This window comes from Oncorhynchus tshawytscha, linkage group LG33 (genome assembly GCF_018296145.1).
Source record: "Oncorhynchus tshawytscha isolate Ot180627B linkage group LG33, Otsh_v2.0, whole genome shotgun sequence".
Taxonomy (NCBI): Eukaryota; Metazoa; Chordata; class Actinopteri; order Salmoniformes; family Salmonidae; genus Oncorhynchus; species Oncorhynchus tshawytscha.
Genome location: NC_056461.1, coordinates 7,390,720 through 7,398,252, shown reverse-complemented (window position 1 = coordinate 7,398,252; position 7,533 = coordinate 7,390,720). Strand labels below are relative to the sequence as shown.

The following is a 7,533-nucleotide window of genomic DNA, read 5'->3' as shown; positions in this document are numbered from 1 at the left end:
GGACATCTATTTTGTGCATGACAAGTAATTTTCCCAACAATGGTTTACAGACGGATTATTTCACTTATAATTCATTGCATCACAATTCCAGTGGGTCAGAGGTTTACATACACTAAGTTGACTGTGCCTTTAAACAGCTTGGAAAATTCCAGAAAATTATGTCATGGCTTTAGAAGCTTCTGATAGGCTAATTGACATCATTTGAGTCAATTGGAGGTTTATCTGTGGATGTATTTCAAAGCCTACCTTCAAACTATGTGCCTCTTTGCTTGACATCATGGGAAATCAAAAGAAATCAGCCAAGACCTCCGCACTTGGTGGCAGCATCATGTTGTGGGGGTGCTTTGCTGCAGGAGGGACTGGTGTACTTCACAAAATAGATAGCATCATGAGGCAGGAAAATTATGTGGATGTATTGAAGCAACATCTCAAGACATCAGTCAGGAAGTTAAAGCTTGGTTGCAAATGGGTCTTCCAAATGGACAATGAACCCAAGCATACTTCCAAAGTTGTGGCAAATGGCTAAGGACAACAAAGTCAAGTTACTGGAGTGGCCATCACAAAGCCCTGACTTCAATCCTATAGAAAATATATGGGCAGAACTGAAAAAGCGTGTGCGAGCAAGGTCTACAAACCTGACTGTCAGGAGGAATGGGCCAAAATTCACCCAACTTATTGTGGGAAGCTCGTGGAAGGCTACCCGAAACGTTTGACTTATTTAATTTAAAGGCAATGCTACAAAATACTAATTGAGTCTATGTAAACGTCTGACCCACTGGGAATGTGATGTGAAAGAAATAAAAGCTGAAATAAATCATTCTCTCTAATATTATTCTGACATTTCACATTCTTAAAATAAAGTGGTCATCCTAACTGACCTAAGACAGGGAATTTTTACTAGGGTTAAATGTCAGGAATTGTGAAAAACTGAGTTTAAATGTAGTTGGCTAAGGTGTATGTAAACTTCCGACTTCAACTGCACATGTTATTCAATCATTGTATACAAACTGCTCGCTCGCGCATGTCTACTTAGCTAGGCGCTAAAATAGAACTTGGTTCTATTTGTGACGCTTGACGCGCTGCAAGTCCCACCTATCCCATCTCCTCATTGGTTTTTAGGGGCATATAACCACGTGGGGGATTGAAAGATTAACTGAGGTCCACACTCCAGTCCAGTTGGTAGTGGTAATAATGCACCTTAAAGTTGGTTGCCCACTGTCATATAAAGTCCAAATAAGAAGTCTGACAAAAGAGAGATTACTGAAAATGAACTCGGTTTACCCTTTTATCTGTGGATTAATAACAACCCAATGTTTATCCCAGGAAAAGTTAGCTAGCAAGCTAGCTAGCTGAATTGCCATGAATGTTTCATGCTTTTCGACCTGTCCCCAAATGAATATAGTTGGTTCGGAGTTTGTTTGGATGTTTCAACCTGCGTGTCTTGAGCACATCTGGTGTGGATAGAGAAAATCAACTTGCGCACACCCAGTCTAGTCAGCAAGTAAGGCACTGCATCTCAGTGTTAGAGGTGTCACTACAGACCCGGGTTTGATCCCGGGCTGTGTCACAGCCAGCCGGAATGTCCTTATCCGTACGGAAGTTGCATCGATGGGACAAGACTGTAACTACCAATTGGAGATCGTGAAATTAGGGAGAAAATGGAGTTAAAAGTACCACAAAAAAATAGCAAAGATGAAGAATGTAGCAAGACAAGAGCGTTGTCGCGTTCTGCATGCTTGGGATTTTCCAAGACCGGCGCGGGATTCTGTCTGCTGCTCTCACGAAGGTCACAGGCCGTCTTCATGGTTCCTCTCATTACAAACCACGATACTGAAGCTAATAGCTTTGGACTGAAGAGTTGAGGTGTGACATGACATTTGAAAGTAGACTCTTTGCTCGTCCCAGACTCACTTGTGAATATTGTTACAAAGAGTTCCTCTGTAGTTTGGTCTGATTTCACATCGTATTTTACATGCAGTTAGTAAGTTGTCCAATTCCTGGAAATTCACTAATAACCATACTGCAGCGAATAACCTTAGTCTACCTAAATCTTCTGCAGCATTAATTGTACATTTGACTCAACGTTTGCTCTGTTTTCTGATGTGAAGAGAATAGTTCATTGAAGTTGATGACATACATTTTTTGTTCAGGTTCAAACCACAGGTAGGAAAACATTTGGCAGACTTTATATGACACGTGTCAAACAAGGCAGAATCTATCCCGTGACACATTTCTATCAGGCTCACGCAATGATTTGTATGGAAATTGCATTAAATGGCAACAGCTTTGGTGGACATTCCTACAGTCAGCATGCCAATTGCACACTCCCTCAAAACTTGACACTTCTGTGGCAATTGTGTTGTGTGACAACTGCACATTTTAGAGTGGCCTTTTGTCCCCAGCACAAGGTGCACCTGTGTAATGATCATTCTGTTAATCAGCTTCTTGATATTCCAAGATAACATGGATTATCTCGGCAAAGTAGAAATGCTCACTAACAGGGATTTTCTGTGAGAAATGTCTGGGATCTTTGATTTCAGCTCGAGAAACATGAGACCAACACTTTACGTTTTGGGTTTATATTTTTGTTCAGTGGACATTATAAAGGGACATATTTTTCAGAATAAAACAATGGCCAGTTTGGGTGGCAGTTGTATGCACTGTTTTTTATTTTTTAAATAGCATAATAGGCTATACGTATCTGGGCTGTGATTTTTTTATATTTTTAAATATGGCCCTTGAGCTGACTGAGTTTGACACCCTTGTTGTACAGGAACTAGCTATCCCCTAAACAAAAAACAAAGCCCCTCCCTCTTCTCCTCGTCATTGTGAACAAGTGTTCCTCTGCAGTGTCGTCATAGTCTGTCTCCTCCCCTCGGTGTCTTTGATTCACACTGCTGCTGGCTGCCTTAGGGTGTGATAAACACACGTCTCTCCAATGTGGCCTCGCTGAATCAACCCCATCTGACTCACCCTGGCACACACACAATCTCTCTCTCTCTCTCTCTGATGTAGGCCCACCACTCACGTTTGTGTTATCAGCTGTGGTAACGCTAAGCCAGAGATCAGATCCCCCTCCTCAGCCCCGATGCCCCTGATAGATATGACAGTGGCCCTCGTTGGCCTCGCCAATGTCAGACTCAGATGTTTCCACGGTGACTTCATGCGGAATAGAATGTGTGCCGCACCTTGATTCCATTCTGGAATGTCCACAAGGATGAAATCCACCAGCCTGGGGAAGTTCTCAGCTCTCATATAGCGAAGTCAGACTGGGAGAGGAATTCCAAAGAATATTTCTGTGTGTGTGTGTCTGTGTGTCTGTGTGTGTCTGTGCAGCCTGTCTGCCTGTGAAAACAGATTAGAAATCCTTTACTGACCAATGCAGGCAGGAATGTGTTGGACCTTGAGCCTCACTTGCTCGCAGGCCAGGGGAAATCCAAGTGCTCATCACACCCAACACTCAGAAAACATTATCCTACAGATCCATCAACTGGTTGACGCGCGCACACACACACACACAGGGTCGGGGAGTAACTGATTACAAAAAAACGAATCAGTTACATTACCAGTAAAAATATTGTAATTGGATTACAGATACTTTCGAAACACTAGATGATTACATCTTGGATTACTTTTCAATTCAGAAAGGATGTTTGCAAAAAAATACATGGACACTTTTCTGTTTTCTCAATGACATTCAGTGCAAGACTGGAAAAAGGCACCATTTTAAGTTTGTTCCACCTGAGCGAGTTTTACCACAAGTCAGAGACCACTATGATGACACACCAAACACGTTTGATGGATTATTTTTGTCTTCTTCTAATGCCTCTTAAACGGAAAGTGAACCAAAAGTAACTGAAAGTCATCAGATTATGTCACAAAATTTGGGTAATCTAACAATTCCATTACTGATTTCAAATTTGGACAGGTAACTAGTAACTAACGGATTACATTTAGAAAGTAACCTACCCAACCCTACACGCACACACACACACACACACACACACACACATACACCATTGTGTAAAACAATAGTAATTACCAGCAGTAAGGCTTTTTTAGGAAGAGGAACTTGCTCAGCGCTAGGTCGTCCAAGCCCTCCAGGTGTGTGTGTGTGTGTGTGTGTGTGTGTGTGTGTGTGTGTGTGTGTGTGTAGTCATAACAAAGACACAGAGCTCTGCTCCACTGTAAACAAACTGAGCTGGAGACAGCCCACTGCCCTTATCTCTCTGCTGTCACAAGGACTGTGTCAAGAATGCCCTTGATGTGAGTGTGTGTGTCAACTTCTTCATCCAAAGTTATATCAAAACTCCTACTTACATGGTGGTTTTATTTCAAGCTAGTTTGAGGGTGTTGTATTTTCTTTCATCAATATATATATTTTAAAGGAAACAACTCAAAGTAGCTAACTATAAAAGCCTGTCAACCATTTTAATCTGGTGATGATGGTTTTAGGATGTGGTTTCCTCAAACCTCCTTGGTTGAATCTGCTCAGTAGTAAGTCCCTGTACCAGTAACTTTTTCCCAGCTTCATTCACATTTCAAGAAGCACAATTATACGTTTGAGAGTTCCTGGCACCAGTTGTCCCTTTCCCCAGTCGCAACAGCCCATTCTCCCTGCTCCTCTGCCCTGTAAACTTAACACAATGTCAACTAATACACAAAAGCTCTTATTTCTTACTATTCCTGTTTTCCAATGTGGTGCATTCACAACCCTGAACTGAGATATCTGCTATGAATGGGCTCCATCTCTCCATTCATTCAGACTAAAACGCACCAGACCACCAGACAACAAGCACTAGAGACTACGTGTGAATGGGAGATGGCACAGTACAACCATTCACATAAGTCAAGTAGGTTCAACTAGGATTTCAGTGTTGCCTTTTTCACTGCAGTAATACATGTAGTATGGCTATGACCTCTAACTACTCTGGCTCCTCTGAAGAACGTGAAGTGTTCAACCTGAATGACATTGGCTTGTGTTGACCACACAACAACGACATGAGTGTGCATGGCATAAGATCATGTAGGAATGGAGCAGGGTTAACCCATATGGGCACACAGAACAGGGCATAACTCCCCTCAAACGTCCTCCAGTAAAACTAGAACGTTTTAATGAAACGAGAGAGAGAGAGAGAGAGAGAGAGATTAAACGGTAACACGAGAATAACGTCACTCGCTCTCAGATGTAAGCAGACTGGTCCGGAGAAAACCGCTTGCGCCTCACTCATTCGTGGTCGAAGAGAGAAAGCGTGGGGTAGAAATAGACTTGGACCAAGGAATCGTGTGGGTAGAGGCAGCACACGGCATTATCCACAAAGAAACGTGTAACGCAAAAATAGTGGTTTTAAAAAGTTATTTCCGCCAGTTGGATTTTTTTTTATTGAAAAGCGCCCATATTCATCGCTGGACGTTTTGCAAAACGTGGAAAACCTACCCGTAAGTAGGGACAATGATTTATTTTGCTTTTGCCATTCAATCCGTTTTTCATCTATAGCCTATTCCCGCTATTCACTTACACTGATTTCCTATACAATGTATTTTCAACAATGCTTAAGATTACTTTAGAGAAAATGTCACAGTAAATGTAATTGTTTTCATTTGTCTGGGAGCGGCTGGTTCGGCGTTGTGGGGAAACCAGATTGACGAAAAGTTTGCCAGGCAACGTTTCACATTCTACTCTTCTATTATTTTTCATGTTATTACAATGTTATTAGGCCTGTGTATGTACGCCTGAGAGCTATTTCAGCAGTTTCCGTCAAAATTAACTTTGAACAAATTACACGTCAATAATAGGACACAGAGAAAAGGTATATGTCCGCACAACAAAAAAATTGCCCTTACAAAAAAAAGATAGCAGTTTGAAATTGCAGTAAAAGTGCAGTAACTGCAGTAGACTGTTGTATTTTAGATGCAGTTGATCTGCAGTTATACTGCAAAATTACTGCAGTAGAAACACACGTGTTATTTTGAAGGCAGTATTTGCAGCATACTACAGTTATACTATGCTCTCATCTTTTTCCCTACGGGAATGAACGACATTTGATTTTAAAAACACAGCCTATTTATACCTGGAAAACATCCAACTCATAATGTAAACAAATGCAGATGTGAGAGTTGTCACTGAGGCAGAAGTAGCTTATTTTTTTTCTCTGACCTAGTGGCTGGCCAGTTTGGCTGATCTTAAATGGTCCAGAGGGAACTCCCTGAACTGTGATTTTGGTGGAATATCCCAACTAGAATGCTGACCTGTCAAACTGAAGGACTAATTCATGTCAAACTTTAAAAAAGAAGTCCAAAAAGGAGAGGACATATCTTTCCTAGAGGGGCTTTTGAGACTGAAGTGGTCATAAATAGGCAACTTGCTAGAGTTTTTTTGTTGTTGTCGTTTCTGACCCTACTCCCCATCCCCCCTTTCAAAGCAACAACCTGGAACCATATCCCACCTGTGTGCGTGAGCACGTGCACTTCTGTAAGCCTATGTGTGGGAGAGCCCTGGGGGGTAAGAAATATTATATTACTGGCTAAGGTGAAGCCGTTGGACCCCTCTATTGTTAACCTCATAATAGCAGTGATATAGAGATTGTGTCCCATGAAAACCATCTCATATATGAGATCTGCTATATAGGCCAGCCTGGCCCTCTCCCTTTTCCTTAGTTAGCCATCCCATAGCTCTGCAGGGGGAGCTGGCTGCCAATACAATTGTCTAAATAATCCAAACTGAAGTGCTGCAGTAAAATATTGATTTGTGTGAATAGTGGATGTGGCACTGTGTTGAATGAGAATGCTTGTTTTTGTCCCAAGGCTCAAGCCATTTAAGGAGTGTCTATAGCAGCAGTCGTTAGGGAATCAATAACTATTCACCTAAGAACAAATCAAATCAAATTCTATTAGTCACATGTGCCGAATACAACAAGTATTCTTACAGTGAAATGCTTACTTACAAGCCCCTAACCAGCAATGCAGTTTAAAAAATACAAATAAGAATAAGAAATAAAAGGAACAAGTAATATAATAGCAGCAGTAAAATGACAATAGCGAGGCTATATACAGGGGGTACTGGTACAGAGTCAATGTGCGCGGGCACCGGTTAGTCGAGGCAATTGAGGTAATATGTACATGTAGGTAGAGTTATTAAAGTGACTACGCATAGATAATAACAGAGAGTAGCAGTTCTAGTCCTAGTGTTAAGTTTCTCTCTTACTTTTCTCTTGTCATTTTCTATGTTTCCCGTCACAGTACTTGCATGAAATTCCCAAGACACATTTAGAAAGACCGGACCTTTAAAGTAAACATGCTACCATTCATTGTCACACTGTAGCCAACCCTGAATGCGTGGCAGTGGCATGCTGCAGCACAGTCACTGTGTGGTCTTGGTCAGAAGTTGCGACATCATTCAATGGGGACTCACCTGTGTCTAACAATAAAGATGGCAGCCGTCTGTGGAGTGGAAGACTGGCTGTGGTTAATGCTGGAGGTCCGAAGCACATGGCGTCCCTCAGAGCTCCATGTTTGGACCAATAAAAAAAAGAA

General features: G+C 41.7%; 1 protein-coding gene across 2 annotated transcripts in view; it reads left to right on the top strand.

The window, feature by feature from the left end:
* The first annotated feature begins 3,977 nt into the window (after positions 1-3,977).
* The window catches only part of LOC112230813 (LHFPL tetraspan subfamily member 2a protein), a 74,495-nt gene continuing 70,939 nt past the window's right edge, over positions 3,978-7,533 (top strand). For both annotated transcript variants that reach the window (XM_024397145.2, XM_024397144.2), the window contains exon 1: positions 3,978-5,439. The gene's annotated coding sequence lies outside the window, so the exon portion shown is untranslated. The remainder of the gene's footprint in view (positions 5,440-7,533) is intronic.